This window comes from Lithobates pipiens, unplaced genomic scaffold (assembly GCF_037356315.1).
Source record: "Lithobates pipiens isolate NorthernLeopardFrog02 unplaced genomic scaffold, aLitPip1_a1.2 Scaffold_30, whole genome shotgun sequence".
NCBI classification, from domain to species: Eukaryota; Metazoa; Chordata; class Amphibia; order Anura; family Ranidae; genus Lithobates; species Lithobates pipiens.
The window spans coordinates 103,153,677-103,174,976 of NW_027507791.1; the positions used below are offsets into that span (position 1 = coordinate 103,153,677).

At 44.7% G+C, this 21,300-nt stretch overlaps 1 protein-coding gene across 1 annotated transcript in view; it reads left to right on the forward strand.

The window, feature by feature from the left end:
* Nucleotides 1-21,300, forward strand: part of PRORP (protein only RNase P catalytic subunit) — a 137,164-nt gene that overhangs the window by 16,798 nt on the left and 99,066 nt on the right. The gene's annotated exons all lie outside the window — the stretch shown is intronic.

Here is a 21,300-nt window from a genome sequence, read left to right on the forward strand (position 1 = left end):
AGCGTCACAAATACAAAATGCGTTAATACATGACTCAACAAGAAATACAGTTATGTAACTTAAGAACAAGAGTTCTTGCATGTATATAGGTATGTAGAGGTCAAAGGTAAATCTTAACACTCAAGTATAGGCTAACATCTACCGACATGTATGAAGTGTAATGGAGGCGTACTCCGTAATAATAACCAAAAATGGGTGGAAAGGGATGTCAGGATTACTCCGTTTGTATATTGATCAATGGGTGTGGAGCCCAAGAGGATCCAAGGATCGAGCGATTGGAAGTTAGGATAAGCTTGGGTTGCGTTGTAGAGAATGTCGAACACCTGTCGACTCGAGTGTCCATCCACTGCAGATATTCTCTGGGGGTTGTTTTCAAACCACTCACCCCTATGGGGAGCAAGCTGTGAGCGGAGGGAACACCCAGCAGGTCTAGGAGTAAAAAGTGCAGTCGATGGAATTAGGAAGGACCGCAGGTGAGAGTCGTTTCGTTGGTTGCGGTTCAGGAAATACATGTAATGGAAGAAAAAGATAAGGTTGTACATGAGTTAGCCTCTATGGCAAGGGGACAAAATTCCCGGGGGGGAAAGCCCAAGTGGAATACTAAGTTGATAAAGTGAGGAGCCCGGAGGGGGATAAAGGGTGTTTTTTTAGGGGGAGTCACCTCCCAGTATTGTGTCCTGGGAGAGGCAAACAGATCATTTAGGGGATTGAAGGGATGGGAATGGGCCCAGATGGCAGGACGGGGGAAAACCCATTGGTACCTTAGAGGCTCAAGTGTAATAATGTACATTTATGGGAGGAATGATGAGGGAGCAGTGGATCGTGTGGATGTCCTGAAATGGATCCAGCATGCCCAAATGTTAGTAAATTTGGTGTGTCTGTCCTGTGTTTGGTGGATAAGCCTCTCCATTTCTGCGATCTTGTGAACTTGACAGTACCATTCCTCTACAGTGGGAGGAGTGGAAGTTTTCCAATGCCTGGGGATGCATAACGTGGCCGAGTTTATCAGGTGTAAAGATAAGGATTTCCGGTAGTTTCGTTGCGCTATGGACGTGTGGTGTAATAAGTAAGGGGAGAAAAGTCTAGGGGGTATGTTGTTATCTGAACTATTTGGTCATGAACTTCTTTCCAAAATGGTTGAAGTACGGGACATTCCCACCAGATATGTAAAAAGGATCCAGTGTCAGAGCCACATCTCCAGCACGTGGGTGGGACCTCGGGGAATAATCTGTGTATTTTATCTGGGGTACGATACTATCGCGAGCAAAGTTTTATATCTATTTTCTTGCACCGAAACATTTACGGTGCCTTTATGCGTATGTTCATAAATCTTCGACCAGTCGTCTTCAGTCAAATTGAGGAGGAGATCAGTGTCCCAGTGTTGTATGGTAGGTGTGTGTACCGCTGTGTCTGAATTTAGCAAGGATACAATGGTGGAAATGAGATGTTTTTGTGGTTCGGTACTATTACATAAGGTTTCAAATGGGGTAAATTGTCTAAACCATCTTAACTGCGGGTTGTATGAGTGGAAAAAATGTCGGAGTTGTAGAAATTTGAAAAAAGGTATGTGGAGTTCGGGGAATTTTACAGACAAAGCCGAGTGCGACAGTAGATTCCCTCGGTCAAAGAACTGATGTGCTCGGTATACGATTTGTGGACGGTGGGAGTCTCGTCTAGTGGTGTCAGGGGGGAAATCAGGGTTATGTGATATTGGTGTCATGGGGCCTTGTGGTGTTGTGAGGTGGAGAGAGAGGTGAGTCCGCTGCATTGCCTGTAGGGAGGGGTGTATCAGGGGGTGGGTCTGGCAGGTGGGGGGAATAGCTCGTGGGGATATCCACGGGAGGTTCACTAAAGGTATGAGTGCCATGTCTTGTTCCAGTTGGATCCATGCTTTATCTTGGTGGTGTATATGCCAATCTACAATTCTGGTAAGCAATGCGGCGTTGTGGTAGGTGTGGATATCGGGTAGACCAAGGCCTCCCTTATGCTTGGGAAGTACAAGTTTAGCCCAGCTCAGTCTCGGTGGTCGGTGAGACCTTATGAAGGTCCTGCACATATTTTTGTAGTTTTGAAAGAAGGTTTTAGGGAGAGCAATGGGGATAGCCTGTATTAAGTACAGCAGCTTAGGGAGGACGTTCATTTTGAGAATGGCTACTCTGCCAAACCATGAAAATGAGTTCTTGTGCCAATATAGTAAGTTGCCTTGAATCTTCAGAAGTGTTGGGCCAAAGTTATGTTCGAACAACTTCGATAAGTCAGTGGGGATATTGATACCTAAGTATGATAGGGCATGGCAATCCCAATTGAAGGGGAAATTGAGTTTACATTGTGTTACTACTGATGCGGGTAAAGTAATATTCAAGGCCCTAGATTTGTCTAAATTAATTTTTAGATTGGAGATAGTTTGGAAGAACTTCAAATCAGATAGCAAGTTGGGAATGGTGGTGATTGGGTCTGATAGGAAGAGCAAGATATCGTCTACGTAAGCAGCCATTTTATACGGTTTGTCTTTGATCTTTATTCCTTTAATGTCAGGGTTGCCTCTCAACATTTGGAGGAGAGGTTCTAATGTCAAGATAAAGATAATTGGGGAAAGGGGGCAACCCTGACGGGTACCATTGGTGATGGAGAAGGCGCTCGACAGGTGACCATTAACTCTTATTTTTGCAGTAGGGGTCGAATATAAGAGCATAATCATTCCGATCAGGTGCGGTGGGATTCCAATGTGGGTAAGAGTAGCTACCATGTAATCCCAGGCCACCCTGTCGAACGCCTTCTCCGCATCCAATGAGAGAAAAAAGCCCTTTGTTTTCGTGGTGGTCAGCCAGTGGTGGATGTTTAATGCCTTTATGGTATTATCCCTGGCTTCTCGGCTAGGGACAAAAACAACCTGGTCAGTGGAAATTAGTGACCGGAGCAGGGTAGCTAAGCGGTTCACTATAATTTTGGCATATAGTTTGAGGTCAACGTTTAATAAAGAAATAGGGCGGTAGTTGGGGATCAAAGAGGTGTCTTTGCCAGGCTTGGGTATAAGTGTTATATGAGCTTCTAGAAGGTCTACATTAGATCTGTTTGACGTAGGAAGAGTGTTAAAGGTGTCAATGAAGTGAGGCATGAGTAAGTCTGGGAAGGCTTTGTAGTAAGCGGCCGACAGGCCATCTGGGCCTGGGCTTTTACCTGCCTTTAGTTGTTTAAGGGCCAGCAGGGTTTCTGTGGGTGTGATGGGGGCTTCCAAGAGGGATCTGTCTTTTGTGTCTAGGGGGGGTGGAGAGTGGTTGGTAAGGAATTCCTGTATAAGTGTTGGTCTGGTCTGATTGGCAGCCGTCGGAGGGTGTTGTGGTAAGTTGTACAGCGCGTGGAAGTAATCTGCAAAATGTTGTGCTATGACGTCCGCGTCTCCAATGGGTGTGGAAATTTTGTGAATGGTATGTTGCATTTTCTTTTTTTGGAGGGCTCTCGCTAGTATTTTGCCTGCCTTATTGCCTTGTTCATAGAATAGCTTTTGCGTTAAAATGAATTTACGTTTCACAGTTTTTTTGAAGTTCGTCTAGTAGTTCTTGTCTGGCTTGTATTAGCTTGGGTATGTGTTCCTCAGCTAGAGTGCGTTTATGAGCTTGTTCCAGAAAGTGAATACGTTTATACAGGGAATCCATGTGGGCTTTCTGTAATTTTGTGCGTTTAGCTTTTAAGGAGATGAACAACCCTCGTATGACACATTTTTGTGCGGCCCACACTGATCCCTTAGATATGTCAGCAGTTGCTTTGTCCTGAAAATAGTGTTGCAGACAGTCTGATGGATGCTTTGTTTTCTAGGTCAGTCAATAGAGAGTCATCTAGTCTCCAAATGGGGGAACAAGGGGGAGTATGTGTCAATTGTAGGACAACAGTGATCGGGTGATGGTCAGACAGCAGCGAGGGTTCAATCGTAGCCTTTAATAAGCTGGGAATGTCTTCTTGTGTGAGAAAAAAGTGGTCAAGTCTAGAATACTTCTTATGGGGCGGCGAATAATACGTGTAATCCCTAGCTGTCGGGTGTAGGGTACGCCAGGTGTCATGGAGGGCTAACAGTTGTAACTGAGATTTAATAGCTTTCAGTGCCCTATAGGTGAGGCAGGAGGAGCCATTGGACGTATCCATGGAAGGTACCAGGGGGACATTGAAATCTCTGCCAAGGACCAAAATGCCCTGGTGGAAGGCTATAAGGTGGGAAATAGTTTCTCTGAAGAAGTTTACCTGTTGGGAGTTTGGGGTATATATATTGGCTATTGCAATTGGTCGCTTGTAGATATGGCCTTTAACAAACAAAAAGCGGCCTTTCGGATCTCTGTGGACATCTGATATTATAATGGGACAGAGCTTTGAGATTAGGATTGAAACTCCTTTGGATTTAGCTTCGGCATTAGTTGCGTGGTATGCAATGGGATAGTGGGAGTTTTGGAATTTTGGAATGGTGTCTGTGCGGAAATGGGTTTCCTGTACCAGGGCAATGTGGGCTTTTGATTTATGGATAGTATGTAGTAGTTGGAATCTTTTTTCGGGTGTGCTCAAGCCATGAGCATTAACTGAATAAAGTTTAGTAGTGTTGGGTAAGTTCATCTGGGGCCGGGAGGTAGGATCGGGGGGGCTAGAATGCGTCATGGTTAGCAATAGGAAGGAGGAGGTGACCGGAGGGGGGTGAAGGTAAGGGGGCGAGGGAAGACTAGATTAAAGAAGGTGCCCTTCTATTACTGCGGTGAATAGTCGCTATAGGGGAAATGGATTGGGGGGTGTAAACCACGTTCTCTAGTGGTGTCTTAAGTCGTGTGGTGTAGGGTGAGTTAGAGGGATCCCCAACCCGAAGGCAAGTAATCCCTGTAAAGCACCCTGCCATGGGGTTGGCGAGGAGGAAGCCCAAGTTGGGTGTGAGATATGACGAGAAGAGTACTAAGGTGAGAGTGAGTGTGAGTGTGTGGCCCCTCAGGACCAGAGAAACGTGCACTTATCCTAAAATGTATATTCCCCAATGGAGTGTTGGTAGAGTGATGGTGAACATTAACAATGATAATAATAGCAATAAAAAAGCCTATAGCAGTGAACCCTTAGTTAACCACTTAACAACCGCCCATTGCCGATTAACGGCTTCAGGGCGGTTGTTTAACTGAGAGGCCGTTAATTAACGGCCTCCCAGAATTCTGCTCTCGCGCGCCCCCTGGGGTGCGCACACGAGATCATCCGTGACCGCCGGGTCCAGTGGACCCGGCGCATCACGGATCACGGTAAACGGCCGTTCGTCGCGGCCATTTACCACGTGATCGCTCCGTCAAATGACGGAGTGATCACTTGTAAACAAACCGGCGTCATAACATGACGCCGGTTCCTCCCTCTCCCTCTCTGTACCGATCGGTACAGCGGAGGGGAAAGAGATCGGTGTCAGCAGCGATGTGGGCTGCATCTGCAGTGCCCACATCGCTGCTCACCGAATTTAACCCCTCAATTCCCTGCCAATACTCTGCCAATACTCTGCCAATACTCTGCAGTACCCTGCCATTACTCTGCAGTACCCCCCATTACTCTGCAGTACCCCTCATTACTCTGCAGTACCCTGCCATTACTCTGCAGTACCCCCCAATACTCTGCAGTACCCCCAATACTCTGCAGTACCCCCCAATACTCTGCAGTACCCGCCATTACTCTTCAGTACCCTGCCATTACTCTTCAGTACCCTGCCATTACTCTTCAGTACCCTGCCATTACTCTTCAGTACCCTGCCATTACTCTTCAGTACCCTGCCATTACTCTTCAGTACCCTGCCATTACTCTGCAGTACCCTGCCATTACTCTGCAGTACCCCCCATTACTCTGCAGTACCCCCCAATACTCTGCAGTACCCCCCAATACTCTGCAGTACCCCCCAATACTCTGCAGTACCCCCCATTACTCTGCAATACCCCCGAATACTCTGCAATACCCCGCCAATACCCCGCAATACCCTGCCATAAATTGCCATACCCAGCCATACTCCGAGATACCCAGCCATACTCCGAGATACCCAGCCATACTCCGAGATACCCTGCAATACCCAGCCATAGACGCCCCCCCACCCCTCACCACCCTCCGGTGCTTCTACCAACTCGCCAGTACGATCAAAGCCAGAATCTTTTTTTTTATTTTTTATTTCAGGCTTCCCAGCCTAGAGGTGAGATGTGGGGTCATATTGACCACCAGATTTCACTGTAAAGAGGACCTGTCACCCCATATTCCTATTACAAGGGATGTTTACATTCCTTGTAATAGGAATAAAAGTGATCAAAAACTTATTTTTGGGGAAAAAAATGTCAAACTAAAATAAATAAAGTAAAATGAACAATAAAAAAAAAAAAAAAAAAAAATTTAAAGCACCCCTGTCCCCATGTGCTCGCATGCAGAAGCGAACGCATACGTAAGCCCCGCCCACATATGAAAACGGTGTTCAAACCACACATGTGAGGTATCGCCGCGAATGTTAGAGCGAGAGCAATAATTCTAGCCCTAGACCTCCTCTGCAACTCAAAACATGTAACCAGTAAAAAAAAATTAAAGCGTCGCCTATGGGGATTTTTTAAGTAGCGACGTTTGGCGCCATTCCACGGGCATGTGCAATTTTGAAGAGTGACATGTTTGATATCTATTTACTCAGCATAACTTCATCTTTCACTTTATGCAAAAATTGGGCTAACTTTACTGTTTTTTTAAGCACAAAACTGTTTTTTCCCCCAAAAAAAACGTGTTCGAAAAATTGCTGCGCAAATACCGTGTGAGCTAAAAATTTGCAACGACCACCATTGTATTCTCCAGGGTCTTTGCTAAAAAAAAATATATAATGTTTTGGGGTTCTCTGTAATTTTCTAGCAAATAAATGATGATTTTTACATGTAGGAGAGAAATGTCAGAATTGTCCTGGGTGCTCCAGAACGCCTGATGGCGCTCCATGCATGTTGGGCCTCTGTATGTGGCCACACTGTGTAAAAGTCTCACACATGTGAGACATGTGTTTTGGGGTGTAATTTGTGGTATGCATATGCTGTGTGTGAGAAATAACCTGATAATATGACAATTTTGTGGAAAAAAAAATCTTGATTTTGCAAAGAATTGTGGGAAAAAATGACAACTTCAAAAAACTCATCATGCCTCTTACTAAATACATTGGAATGTCTTCTTTCCAAAAAAAAGGTCATTTGGGGGGTATTTGTACTTTTCCGGCATGTTAGGGTCTCAAGAATTGAAATAGGCCGTCAGTCTTTCAGGTGTGATCAATTTTCAGATATTGGCACCATAGCTTGTGGACTCTATAACTTTCACAAAGACCAAATAATATCCACCAATTTGTACTTATTTTTACCAAAGATATGTAGTAGTATAAATTTTGGCCAAAATTTATGAAGAAAAAATTACTACTCTGCTAAATTTTATAACAGAAACGAAGAAAAATTCATTTTTTCGCAGAATTTTCGGTCTTTTTTCTTTTATAGCACAAAAAATAAAAAACTGAGAGGTGATTAAATACCACCAAAAGAAAGCTCTATTTGTGTGAAAAAAAGGACAAAAATTTCATATAGGTCCAGTGTTGCATGACTGAGTAATTTGTCATTCAAAATGTGAGAGCACCAAAAGCTGAAAATTGGTCTGGTTATTAAGGGTGTTTAAGTGTCCAGTGGTCAAGTGGTTAAAGAACATTAGAGCAGTAGGCTCTTAAGCTAAATCACAAACCTATATAACTGACAAGCAAGAGGTACCAGCCATTCTCCAACTATAGAGATGTGGCAACTAGATGTCAGTCACAAGAAAAATGAGATATTCATAGCATTGTAGACATTGTAAAGCGTAGAGGACAACGGTTAAAAGTCCATACAGGTATGGTAATACATAACAATTGCGATATGCAGCATACTTATCCTGAGAAATGAGAAGCGCAGACCAGCCAGTCGGTGCACTGGACGACGATGTTCAGTCAGTAGCAAACTATCAGAAATCACCATAAGGTGGGTTACTCTCAAAAGGAAGCTGTGTGGTGAAGTCAATGGGAATCCGACATCGTCGTATGAGAGCAAGCAGCGGTGGAGTGAAAGAGGCGAATCTCAGCAGTAGTAGATGTATGCCGGAGGAGTATGTTGCCAAATCTGTGTTGCAGTCTGTATAGTTGGTTGGGTGAGGACTGTAAGTACCTATCAGCGAAATGACAACAGGGAACGAAGGGATAAAATGTGTGAAGCAATTGACATCTGCAGGATCATTGACGGTGGGTGAGGCCAAGTGAAGAGTCGGCGTGTCGTATCCGTGAAGTAGGCTGTTCGTGAGGGAGCGAGGGGAGCTATTGCCTTAACGTTAGTGGCATACGACATGAAAAGTCTATATCAAGGGCGGTTGCCAGTAGCCGTAAGAGAGATAAGGCAAACCGCCAAATAAACCCGGGCTGGTGCTAAAGGAGGTACAGTAAGTACTTCTCAACATAAATGAGTTTTGACGTTTAAGTTCATGAGAGGTGGAACAGCCGCTAAACCAGTAGAAACAGTTAGAAAATGAAGTAATAAAACGAAGGAAAAAATCCAGCAGGAAAACTCCATCAGCAGAACGAGATAAACTGGGTGTATCCGCAGTGGGGAACAGAGCAGGACAGCCAGACAGGGGGCAGTGAAGGTATAGGCCTGTGCAGAAAAGTAATGTAGAGCTGCTTAACTGACCTCCCCTGGCTATTCGGATGCGGGAATCATCAGTAATCCCTCCGGGCCCTCCTGGAGCGTGGAGAAGTCGACGGGCTGTGGTCCCTACGGATAGTATCTGGAGGGCGTTGTAGCCAGATGGGGATCTCCGTATGCGATAGTGAATATCATGAGTGTCCATGGGTTTCAGGTGGTGAGTGACCGGTTTATACGCCAATGGACGGAAGTTGGCATACCAGTTGAGGACTTCCAGCAGAGGGATGTTCAACGTGGTGCAAAAGTTTGGAAGGTCTTCAGGAACCTTGAGGTATGCTGTGCGACCTTGATGGGAGGCCGTTAGGCAGAAGGGGAATTTCCACTTATATAAAATGCCGCGGGTCTTCAATGCTTCTAGCAGCGGGCGTAAGTCTCTGCGATGTTGGAGGGTAATACCTGAGAGGTCCTGAAAGATTTGTATAGGCGCAGATTCATAGGATATTTGAGGTCTGGACCTGGCAGCTTTCAGGATGTCCTCCTTGAGGTGGTAGTTGACCAGGCAGCAGATTACGTCTCTCGGCGGGTCCATATCACGGCCTTTAGGGCGGAGAGCGCGTGGATTCTTTCAAAGTCAATAGAGGCTTGTGGGGATCTGTCTAGCACTGTGTTAAATATGAATGTGATTGCTGTGGTGACGTGCTCTCCATCGACAGATTCAGGGAGGCCTCTGATTCTCAGGTTATGTCGTCTGCCCCTGTTGTCCAAATCTTCCATGTGTCTCTGCATATCCCTGAGTTGTAAAGTGTGGCCATCAATCTTCCTGGTAGTCTTGCGGATTGCGGTGTCATGTAGTGCAGTCGTTTTTTCCACAGTCTGCACACGGTCTGTCAGTGCTCTAATATCCACCCGGAGCTCAGCAATGGTGGCTGACAGGGTGTCTGTAATGTCTGTGGCAATCGTTTTAAGATCCAGCATACTAATATGTTGCTGAGAGGCTGGCGTGCCTTGTGTACGGTGACCGCTGCCCTCATTGCCTCTGGGGTGTACTGTTTGTAAGGTCTCCGTCAGGATAATGTCAGTGTGGGGTAAAGAACTAGCGTCTGCGGCCTGTGAGGAGCTGTTGCGGGAGGGCGCCATGTTCCCCCGTTAGCGAGCGAAACATCTCCGGGATGTTTCCCTGCGTTCGTCCGGCGGCATGTTCCCTCGGAGAGCGGGAACGGGATGCTGAGGATGTGCGGGAGGCTGTGCCCATCTCGTGGAGTGATGTAGGGGCGAATATACCTGCCAATTCAGCGCTGTGTGTCCTGAGGTGCCGGAGCTCACCAATTAAGCGTCCGCCATTGAGCTCTGTCAAGCCCCGCTCCCCCCCCCCCCCCCGCTAAATGCATTTTTATATCGAAGTCCATTAGGTACTATAGGAGATGATGGTGCAGATGATTTCGTAATTGGATATTCTAGTTCTAGTAAGACTGCATCTCTAGCAATGGGGAAAGGAACCACATTAAGTCAAAAACCGGTGGTGAATTTCTATTTATATTAAAAACCCTTTAAGGTGAACTCGGGTAGTAAAGCTACAATTTTCTTTTAATGCTGGCTCCTCGGTTGCTCCGTTTAGCCCCAGGAGTAAAGCAAAAATTAACTTCAGCTTGTATGGGGCTGAGGACTATCTCCATGAAATGTATGGCTGTCAGGATGCCATATTTTATGATTTATATTACTTGGTTCAGGCCAAATTGAACTTTCCTATATAGTAGGAGGCCCAATGAGTATAAAAAAAGTGGAATTTGGGTGAGCCAAGATGGTTTTCATATAGGAACAGCTTGGCTTCTTATTCAGAATTTCCCATTGAAATGTATGGCTGACAGAGTGTCATATTTTATGATTTATATCACTTGGCTCAGGCCGAATTGAACTTTCCTATATACAAAGACGCCCAATGTGTAAAAAGCAAGTGGAATTTGGGCGAGAAAAGATGTTTTTCATATAGGCATAGCTTGGTTTCTTATTCAAAATTTCCCATTGAAATGCATGGCTCTCAGGGTGCCAAGTTTGCTACCATATTTCATGGTTTATATTGCCTGGCTTGGGCCAAATTGAAAACTTCGGATTATAGTAGGATGCCCAATGAGTATAAAACAAGTGGAATGTGTTGGAGCCAAAATGGTTTTCATATAGGAATAGCTTGGCTTCTTATTTGGAATTTCCCATTGAAATATATGGCTGTCAGGGTGACAATTTTTATGATTTATATCACTTGGCTCAGGCCAAACTGAACTTTTCTATATGGAAGGATGACCAATGTGTAAAAAGCAGGGGGAATTTGGGTGAGCCAACATGTTTTTCATATAGGAATAGCTAAACTTCTGATTCAAAATTTCCCATACAAGTTTTATATTAAAGAAAGGAAGGGATTCCGGCGCTCCAATTTTTGTAATGTCTTAGAATGGTGCAATATAAGCTTAAAAGGCTCAGTAAAATCAGTCAATATTTATTTGCGGGGGAGAAGGCAGCCATCCTCAGAGGGTGTCCATAACCTCAGTATACAAGCAAAAAAAAAAACAGGAAGGGGGGATTTTGGCGGTGCCAACTCCAGCAGTTCTATCACATAAATATATAAAAAAAAAAAAAAAAAATATATATATATATATATATATATATATATATATATATATATATATATAAATAAAATAAAATATATTTTTAACTTACTGGTTTGCACTAAAATGTTTTTTTATATAGGAATAGATTGACTTCTTCGTAATTTCCTATTGAAATGCATGGTTGATGGGGTGACAAGTTTGGTGCCATTTTTATGATATATATCACTTGGCTTGGGCCAAATTGAACTTTCCTGTATAAAACAAGTGGAATTTGGGTGAGCCAAGATAATTTTCATATAGGAATAGCTTGGCTTCTTATTCAAAATTTCCCACTGAGATGCATGGCTGTCATTGTGCCATGTTGGGTATTTTATGATTTATATCACTTGGCTCGGGCCAAATTGAACTTTCCTATATAGTAGGAAGCCCAATGTGTATAATAAAAGTGGAATTTGGATGAGCCAAGATGGTTTTCATATAGGAATAGCTTGGTTTCTTCAGAATTTCCTGCTGAAATGTATGGCTGTCAGTGTGACAATTTTTAAGATTTATTTTATCTTGACTCGGGCTACATTGAAATTTTCTCTATAGTAGGATGCCCAATGAGTATAAAGAAAGTGGAATTTCGGTGAGCTAAGATGATTTTCATATAGGAACACCTTGGCTTCCTATTTACCATTTGAAATGCATGGATGTCAGGGTACCATCTTTTATGATTTATATCACTTGGCTCGGGCCAAATTGAACTTTAACTAATAGAAGGATATCAAATTATATGAAAAAGTCACATCTGGGTGAGCCAAGATGGTTCTCATATAGAAAAAGTTATTTATTGAGAATTACACCTTTAAATACATGGCAGTTAGGCTGCATTCACACCTGAACGTAGCGTTTTCAAGCAGAAAATCGTGCGAATTTACCTCGATTTTGCAGCGTTTTTTACTGCGATTCGCTGCTTTTTTTTACCACGATTTTGTGCAGGGCAAAAGGTCACCAATGTTAAAAGAAGAAAAACGCCCAAATCTGCTTGATTCGAGCGACAAAAAAGGGTCCGGAACTTGTTTGAGCTTCAGGCGTTCGGCTTCAGGCGACATGGAGTGGAGATGTGAACCATCTCCATTGAGAATAATAGATTTTTTCCCCTCTAGCGTTTTTTAGCTTCAGGCTTCAGGCTACAAAACGCTCAGGTGTGAATGGGGTCTTAGGCTCGGTTCACTCAGGGGTGACTCAGATCCGACTTCAGGTCGCCCCTAGTCGCCTCAGGTCGGACAACATTTAAAAATCAATGTAAGTGAATGAGAGCCGTCTTAATGCACGCTACTGAAGTCGCTCCGACTTCAAAAGAAGTTCCTGTACTACTTCAATCCGACTTGTAGGCGACTTGTACCCATTGATTTCAATGGAGGTCTCCTCCAAGTCGGATCTCTGTCTATACGGAGGCGACTTTGACAGAATTATTAGCTCTGAAGGGGGAACTCCATGCCAAATTTATGAAAAAAAATTGGTGTGGGTTCCCCCTCCGAGAGCATACCAGGCCCTTAGGTCTGGTATGGATTCCAAGGGGAACCCCCTACGCCGAAAAAAACGGCGTGGGGGTCCCCCCCAGATCCACACCAGACCCTTATCCGAGCACGCTGGCATTGGAATCCATACCAGACCTAAGGGCCTGGTATGCTCTCGGAGGGGGAACCATCGCCAAATTTTTTTCATAAATTTGGCGTGGAGTTCCCCCTTCAGAGCTCATTGGCCACGGCAAAAGGCGCCCCAGGTCGTGTCTAAAAGTCGTGTTCAAGTCGTCTTCAAGTTGCCTCACATAGTCGTCCTGAAGTCGTGTCGCCCCTGTGTGAACCAAGCCTTAGGGAAACAGAATTGTTGTCAAAGTTCACGATTTTATTGTAAACCTTGTAGATGATTGTTTTGAAAATAAAGATCCAATCTGAATAAGAAGCTGGCCAAAGAAGGAGCCACCTTCTGCATTCAAATAAGAAGCTTGCCGAATAAGGATACAACTTAAAGAGGAAGTAAACTCTCCCACTCTGATGCTTCTTTTCATTTAGTCCATTATAATAAGTAATTATCAGACTATAGCCCCTGTAATCCAGCCCAAATCACATATTACTCTGTTTAAAGAAACTTTAAAAACCCTTTTTCCAGGGGTTAGGCAGCACCATCTTAAAGCGGGATTCCACCCTAAAGTGGAACCTCCGCTGATCGGAACCCCCCCCCCCCCCCTCCGGTGTCACAATTGACACCTTTCAGGGGGGAGGGGGGTGGAGATACCTGTCAAAGACAGGTATTTTCACCCACTTCCGGGCATAGACTCCCACGGGAGTCTACGCCATTTCCTGCTCTGCCGCGCTGTCTGCTGGGACACACACGGGTCCCAGTGACAGCGCGGAGATTTCATATTGCGCGGCTCGCGCATGCGCAGTAGGGAACCGGGAAGTGAAGCCGATTCGCTTTACTTCCTGATTCCCTCACCTCGAATGGCGGCGGCAGCAGCCGAGGCCCGAGCGGTCGATCGGCCTCGGCTGCCGGCATCGCTGGAACCCGGGACAGGTGAGTGTCCATTTATTAAAAGTCAGCAGCTGTAGTATTTATAGCTGCTGGCTTTTAATATTTTTTTTTTGGGCGGAATCCCTCTTTAAGTATTGTCCACAGTGGAGTGTATTTCCGCCCTTACATTGAGCACTTCCTGTACTGTTAACCTCTTTCTCAATCCAAGGTTTCTATGGCAACCCTGCTTCCCTGTTCATAGCTGACTTGTTTATTTCATTGTATTTACTTGTGCTGATTACCTAGTGTTTGCCTGTGTGAGTCCTATCCCTTCAGCTGATAAGACTGCAGTACTGCTGTCCCATTCCCTGCTTTTTACACTGTATGTAAGGTCACATGGTGTGTAGAAGGAAGCTCTGAGTGATTAGCAGCCTCCTGGGAGTTCAGTGTTGTGTGCTAGGAAGTCCTGATAACAGATAGATAAGACATAGAGAGTGTGCCGTTAATCAGGGGAGATCTGGGCATACTCAGGGACCTCATTCTAAAGAACAAAAAGGATTACAACAATATTAAGCAAGTAAGGAGATATCTACAAGCAGTGTTAATTAGGGTTTTTTATGCTGATTCACATGGGACAAAGTTGTAGGGGAGGGTTTACAACCACTTTAAGCATCATAAACCTTTACAATGAGTTTAAATGACCTAGGAGAGGGTTATTTTTAGGTGGACATAGTAAATGATATGGCACTTTGCAGGCACTCTGTCAGTTTGGGATGGAAGGTGGTTGCTTTTCCAGTTGTTGGCTTTGTGTAATGCTCATGTGTAAGAACTCTAGGATGGTATATCACCACTTCTGCTTAGATATAAATGGAAAAGCCATCTGTGATGCTTGGACCGACCCCTTTGTCTTGGCTCATTAGACTCCAGATTTTCTTTTACCTGTTCAGTTATAGGATGGGAAAGGGGGGAAAGGGACAAGATGTTGTAAGTGTCACTTAACTTTAGAGAAAAAAAAACAGGTCTCCTAACCAGATGGGGAGGTATGGTGTGGCAGAGCAGAGTAAAACTCAGAACTGGATGGACAGAAACACTTTTTGGTAAAATAGCTCCCATATATATATATATATATATATATATATATATTATCTACCGTATATATTTTCCTGTTTGCCTGGAGTTCAGCTGTAAGTAAACTCATTATGTTGAGGAGTAAAGGAGCTGGCAATCCTCCTTTTTTTGAAACATACCTGTGTAGTTGTTACTACTGACAATATGGCCTCAATTTCCATGCCACTGACCTGTAACAAGCATGCAGATCCATAAGCAAGAGAGTCAGTATGGGTCTCCTTTATGTCCAACAAGGGCTGCCATCAGGGGGGTCCAGCCCACACGCATGTCAAGGGGCCTTGGCAACCCAAGGGCCCAGACATCCCAAGCGACTCGGGCCCCTAAGGTATTTCCACCCGCTGCCTGAAGGCTTGCTGATTGACAGCCACTTTCGGCCACTCCACCACATTTCCTGGTTTGCATCCGGAGGCTTCTAATCGGCGGCGCCTGTGAGGAGTGAGTTTGGTGTTGCCCTGGCAACCAGGAAGTCTGGCGGAGTGTCTCCATGGTGGGACAGTTCCTTGTGACTGGGAACAGGATTGAAACTGGGGGGGCACCCGCTGGTCTCATCTGATGTTCTCTTCCTGTCGCTCCCACCAGGTCAGGCCTGGGTGGGTGGGCCCAGGCCTAAAGCTGTGTAAGGGGCCCCAAAATTTCTGATGGTTGCTCTGTGTCCAACCAGTAATTTATGTTAAAGTGGTTGTAAACCCTTTTTAAAAAATCCGGAAGACAAAGACATAATGAGCTAGTATGCATAGCATACTAGCTCATTATGAATAACTTACCTGAGAACGAAGCCCCCGAAGCGGTCTTCCGTCTTCCTCTTCGCCGCTGCCATGGATCCCCGAGCGACTTCCGGGTCTCATGGCTCCGGTGCTGTGATTCGCCGGAGCCGCGATGACGTCACTCCCGCGCATGCGCACGGGAGCCGACGCTCGCGGCCTGCGCCTGCGTGCCGCTGTCTACGGGCAAATATCTCCTAAACCGTATAGGTTTAGGAGATATTTCTTGGACCTACAGGTAAGCCTTAATCTAGGCTTACCTATAGGTCAAAGTTGGTTGTAAGGGTTTACAACCACTTTAATGTTCCTTTGTAGAAGTTTGGATTTAGGGTGATACCATTTATTGGCTAACTAAATACATTTTAATGCAAGCTTTCGAAGCACACTATGGAAGAGACCAGTATGCTTCTAAAGCTTGGACTTCAGTCTACTTGGTTAAAATAAACAATTGGTATAGCCCTAAATCCAAACTTCTATGGCTAACCTAGTACAACACTTTGCTCTTAATGTTACATTTAATCATTTTAGATGACATTTAGATATTTTCCACCTATTTTATATTTCCAGAACAAAGCAAGATATTTTGGAGTTGTTACATAGTAACTCAAATTAAAATGTGTCTTATGGACTTTTTGGGGACTCGGACTGAATAAGTGCATTTTCAGTGTAATTTCCCTCCTTGTTATGGTACATTTGTAGGTGGAAATTAGGACAGTGTTATTCAGGCAGTCTTTGTCTCTGCTAGCTGCTTCATATGACTAATCGTTGCATTGTGAAACGAAGTGCGGGGGCTACTCTGTTTCATATGCTGCACAGAAATGTTTAGTCTTCATCTACAGCAGACTGCTTACTTTTTGTATTGTAGGTAAAGTGTATCTAAATCTAAAAACAAAAATGTAATATGTTGCAGTTTACCAGACTTTAGATGTGATGGCTGTAATAGTTTTCTATTGCGCAGGCTTTTTTCCCCTTTATTTTCACCTGGTGATCCTGCCAGTAACACTGCTCCAGTCCCAGGAGGACAACAACACTGCATTGATTGACAAAAATTTGAGTCATTCTGTGAATGGAAGCACGGGACTCGGCAGCAATCACTGTAGTAGCGGAAACTACTACAGCGGTTGTCTGCTTTCGCAGCGACCCCCCAGATATGAAGAATGAATTATTACATTGGTCCAATGTAACTATGCACTAAAAAACAGATGTGGAATTTAGCTTTGAAAAAGAAGGTCAAACCCTTCTCCCAAGCTTGTAATAGTCAAGAAGGTCTGACCCAGAAGACGTCAGCGATTTACTGTAGTAGTGGCAACTACTACAACAGTTTTCTGCTTTCGCAGCAATCCCACAGGTATGCAGAATGAATTATTACATTGGTCCACCTTGGACCAATGTATCCATGTTTTAAAAACCATCTCCAGGATTCAGCTTTGAAAGAAAGGTCAAACCCCTTTTTCCAAACATGTAATAACAGGGCTTATGTTTTTTAAATGAAATATGCTTCCCTCCCATGAAGCTATAGAATGTCTACCCCTTCAATGTGGCAGCTGTGATGATGCTGTGTTTGGGGATTGGCACTGACACATCATGGCTTCCATTGACTCCTAGTTACTTTAAACAAGGGCAGACATGGGCATTGACTCATTTTGGTATCTAATTGACATATTTGGTGTCCAATTGACATATTTGTAGCCCTTTTACCTATTACGTTATCATTGGCAACTGATTATTTTAGTGATCTAAACAACTTTACCATAGAAACTAGAGAAAGGATTCTGCTAGGGCCAGAGACAATTTCTCATTTTTAGATTGCTTTAGTAAAGTCTGGGCATCTGGTGGCTTTCATAGTTTCATATGAAATGTGGGCGTTGGAAACATTTCTGTTTGATGTTGTTTTTCTGTGTGCTTCTATATGATATAGATGCTGCATACTTATTAAAGTGATTGTAAAGTCTTGTTTAAAAAAAAAAACAAAAAAAAAACAAACATGTTATACTTACCTCCTCTGTGCAGTGGTTTTGCAAAGAGCAGCCTGGATCCTCCTCTTCTCGGGTCCCTCTTTGCTGCTCCTGGCCCCTCCCTCCTGTTGAGTGCCCCACAGCAAGCAGCTTGCTATGGGGACACCTGAGCTGAGTTGCAGTACCTGTGTCCATTCAGACACGGAGCTGCCATTCGATCAGGCCCCCTCTCTCTCCTGATTGGCTAGCGGACTTTGACAGCTGCAAGAGCCAATGGTGCCGCTGCTGTGTCTCAACCAATCAGGAGGCAGAATCTCGGGCAGCCGAGGGACTCATGTACTTTGCTGGACAGAGATCGGGCTCAGGTAAGTATTAGGGGGTGCTGTGGAGGCTGCTACACACAGAAGGCTTTTTATCTTCTTGCATAAAATGCATTTAGATAAAGAACCTTCTGCCTTTACAACTCCTTTAATCCAGAGTTTCTACAAAATTGCAGGTGCCCCATGTCTGAGCTAAATACATAATGACCAGCTGGATGTCAGTATGTTTTGTGGAAAGCTAATATAAGACAATTAAAGTGGAAGAAAAGGCTAAATCTAACTAATCTTAAAGCGGAGGATCCACTTGTTTGCCTCCCCCCTCTCCTCTTTAACATTTAGTACAAATTTTTTTGTTGGGGGAGAGCGGGTTTTGAGAGGTACCTGCTCCCCACTTCTGCCAGAATTGCCTAAGTTCACCTCCCCTTCGCCCACAGCCTTCTGGGACATATCACAGTTCCCAGAAGACTGCGGGACCATTCACAAAGTGCAGCGCAGCTCTAAGGTTTCCCTTAGTTACACTCGGTATACCCCGTTATCCAAGCTTAAAGTCCAAAACGTTTCTGAATCCAATCGCACCCGTCTTAATGCGTTTTTCACGTCAACATGTGGCCATCAAAAACATCATTCAATGACATTGGAACATTCTAACCGATGACCCCAAACTTAAACCCTTTATTTCCAATCAGCCCTCAATTTCCTATGGGCAGGCTACATCTATAAGGGACAGGCTTGTCCAAAGTGAGTATAGAAACGAATCTAAAAGATCCAAACAGTGTCCCATCGCAGGCTCCTTCCCTTGTGGCCACTGCGCATATTGCCCATTGATAAGAAAGGAAAAATCCTTTTGTCTTCCCAATGGAGAGATATTTAAGCCTTCGCAGTTTGTGAGTTGTCAGACTCGCGGGGTGGTCTACATCATGGAATGTGAATGTGGTGCCTACTACATAGGGAAGACCAAGCAAGAGCTCTGGAGGCACATATCCAAGCACATGTACAGCATGCAGGTTGGAAACCGCTACATTCCAGTTGGAAGACATACGGTTCTTGTACATAATTATACAGTAACCAAGGTAACTTTCATGGCACTCTACAAGATACAGATACCCGATAGGGGAGGGAATTGGAACAAAATTCTACTTCAGAATGAGCAGAAATGGATTTTCCAGTTACAGGTCACTTCACCCCCAGGCCTCAATGAGAGTATTTCGTATGCTCCCTTTCTGTGAGGCTTCTCATCTGGCAAGACGCACTAAGTACAAGTGTGCCTGCTATGGCCCTCATGGGGGGGGGGGGGGGACCTCTCTCTCTTCCCATTCCCCCATGTGGTATATGTTAGTAGGGGTTATATACACGTTGTGTACGTGTGTAGATGGTAGTACGTGTCATGTGCATGCACATGCATGTGTTCCGGGTTATCTTGCATTAGTGATGTATTCCTGGCATTCCTGTTATTTTCACTTTAGTTTATTAGGGTTGGTCCTCCAGGAATCCTTGGACAAGCACACTGCCACTGTAGCTGTGGTTGGCCTTTTCATTATATTTCCCTCATTGCCCCTCGGTGTGATACGCTCTCTTTTGGGCGATCACAGATTGGGACATGATGGATTATTGCCCACTTATCCCTTTTTTTAGATCTATTTCCATATGCCATTGACATTGACGCAATTTGAAATGATTGGGAGATTTGGGGTATCGCCGAATCTTTTTGACTCACAGCTTTGTTTGATTATTGTATTAGTATTGATTGCAGTGTGTTAATTGCTGTTTTAAAATCGCTTTATCAGCGATGACTGCAATCAATAAGGTTGATTTATTATGTCTTTGTACTGTTCTTTAATTCAGCTTGTTTCATTTTGTTTGTTTTTTTGAGTGTTTTTCCCCCTCCATTTTTTCCTAAGTCAGTCCTTCGATTACCGGCCTGGGGGTTCACCTCTCTCTGTGGAGGGTGGCTCCCGTTTGCGGCCTGTCTTCCTGGCAGGTTTTCCGGTGTCTTGTCATATAAGGTCCCCCATCCGATAATGTCCGATAGTGTCCGCTGTGTACTGCGCATGCGCAGTACGCAGCTAGACAGATTCCAAAAATTGCAGAAGATGAACGGTGCCTGCGCCGTGAGTCCAGGTTCCATCCCCACTATCCAAGTGGACATAGAGTAGGAATATAAAAGAGCCGAGCGCAGCGAGGCCGAGCGAAGCTCGCCCGCGAGGGGCCCTCTAATATTCACAACCCTATGTCCGCTTGGATGGTGGGGCCACCACCTCCACTCACGGCTCAGGCGCCGTTCAACTTCGGAGATTTTCCGAAGCTTCGTCCGCCCCGTACTGCGCATGCGCAGTACGGGGCAGACACTATATGATGGCCGGACACTATATGGCATAACACCGGCCCCCGTGGCTGCATGTGCGTGCTTTCGCGCGCGTGTGGGTACTCGGGTGTCCCGCGCATACGGGTAGCGGAAATGACTGCAGTTCTGGGAACAATTCTTCCGGAACACCGGGGGACTCGCAGGCATAGTACCGCCATTGCGACACTATTCCCACCGGGGGGGTGCGATGGGGGTGGGAATATAGCGCACCTGTGGAGGAGTCAACTGGCCAATTGGAGGTAGGTTGGCTCTATTTATTGCTTGACTTCGGGGACCTCAGATGACCCCCGGGCGGGAGTTTGATTCTGTTTTTTTTTTTGTTTTTTTGTTTTTTTTTTCCCCAGCCTGTTTGGTTCACATTTTAATGTTTGCGGTTGTTTTTCCACATTTGTATTTATTTATTTTTTTTAACCACATAGGACAAGTAGGGGGGAGCATTGATCACAAGAGACAACAGAGACATAATTTCTTACATAGATTTCTCTTATATCCTATAGAACATATTCCATTTTCCTCTGCGTATTTATGAATTAAACCAAGTTATTCTGTCTACACTTATGTCTTTCAGTTTATATATATTTATCTATTGGTCTCTTATCTACCCTGTTTATCTATCTCTTTCCAGCTCTATCTGTTATAATTCTTATCTCCCCCTGCTATAAACCCCCCAAACCTCCCTCACCTTTTATCTATTTTTATATCCCTTAGCCCTACTCCCCATCTAATTAAAAAAAAAAGGGGGGGGAAACAAATTATTATTATTTGCCCCCCCGCCTCATGTCTATCATATTGACAATACCTATATTAATTAGGAGACCGATGCAGGTGATATTTGATGCTCAACCACAGGTGCGCCTCTCGCCCTCAGCTACCCACCCGGGATTTTGGGAACCTAATGCTGTGACTCCTCGTAAGCCACGCCAGGACGGTTTGCTGCCTCCCCAAGTGGTGTGCCCTGCTGGCCAGGGGGCCTTTGGTGGGATCTGATGAGGGGTTCTACCCAGACGATATAGGTCCAGGAGACAAT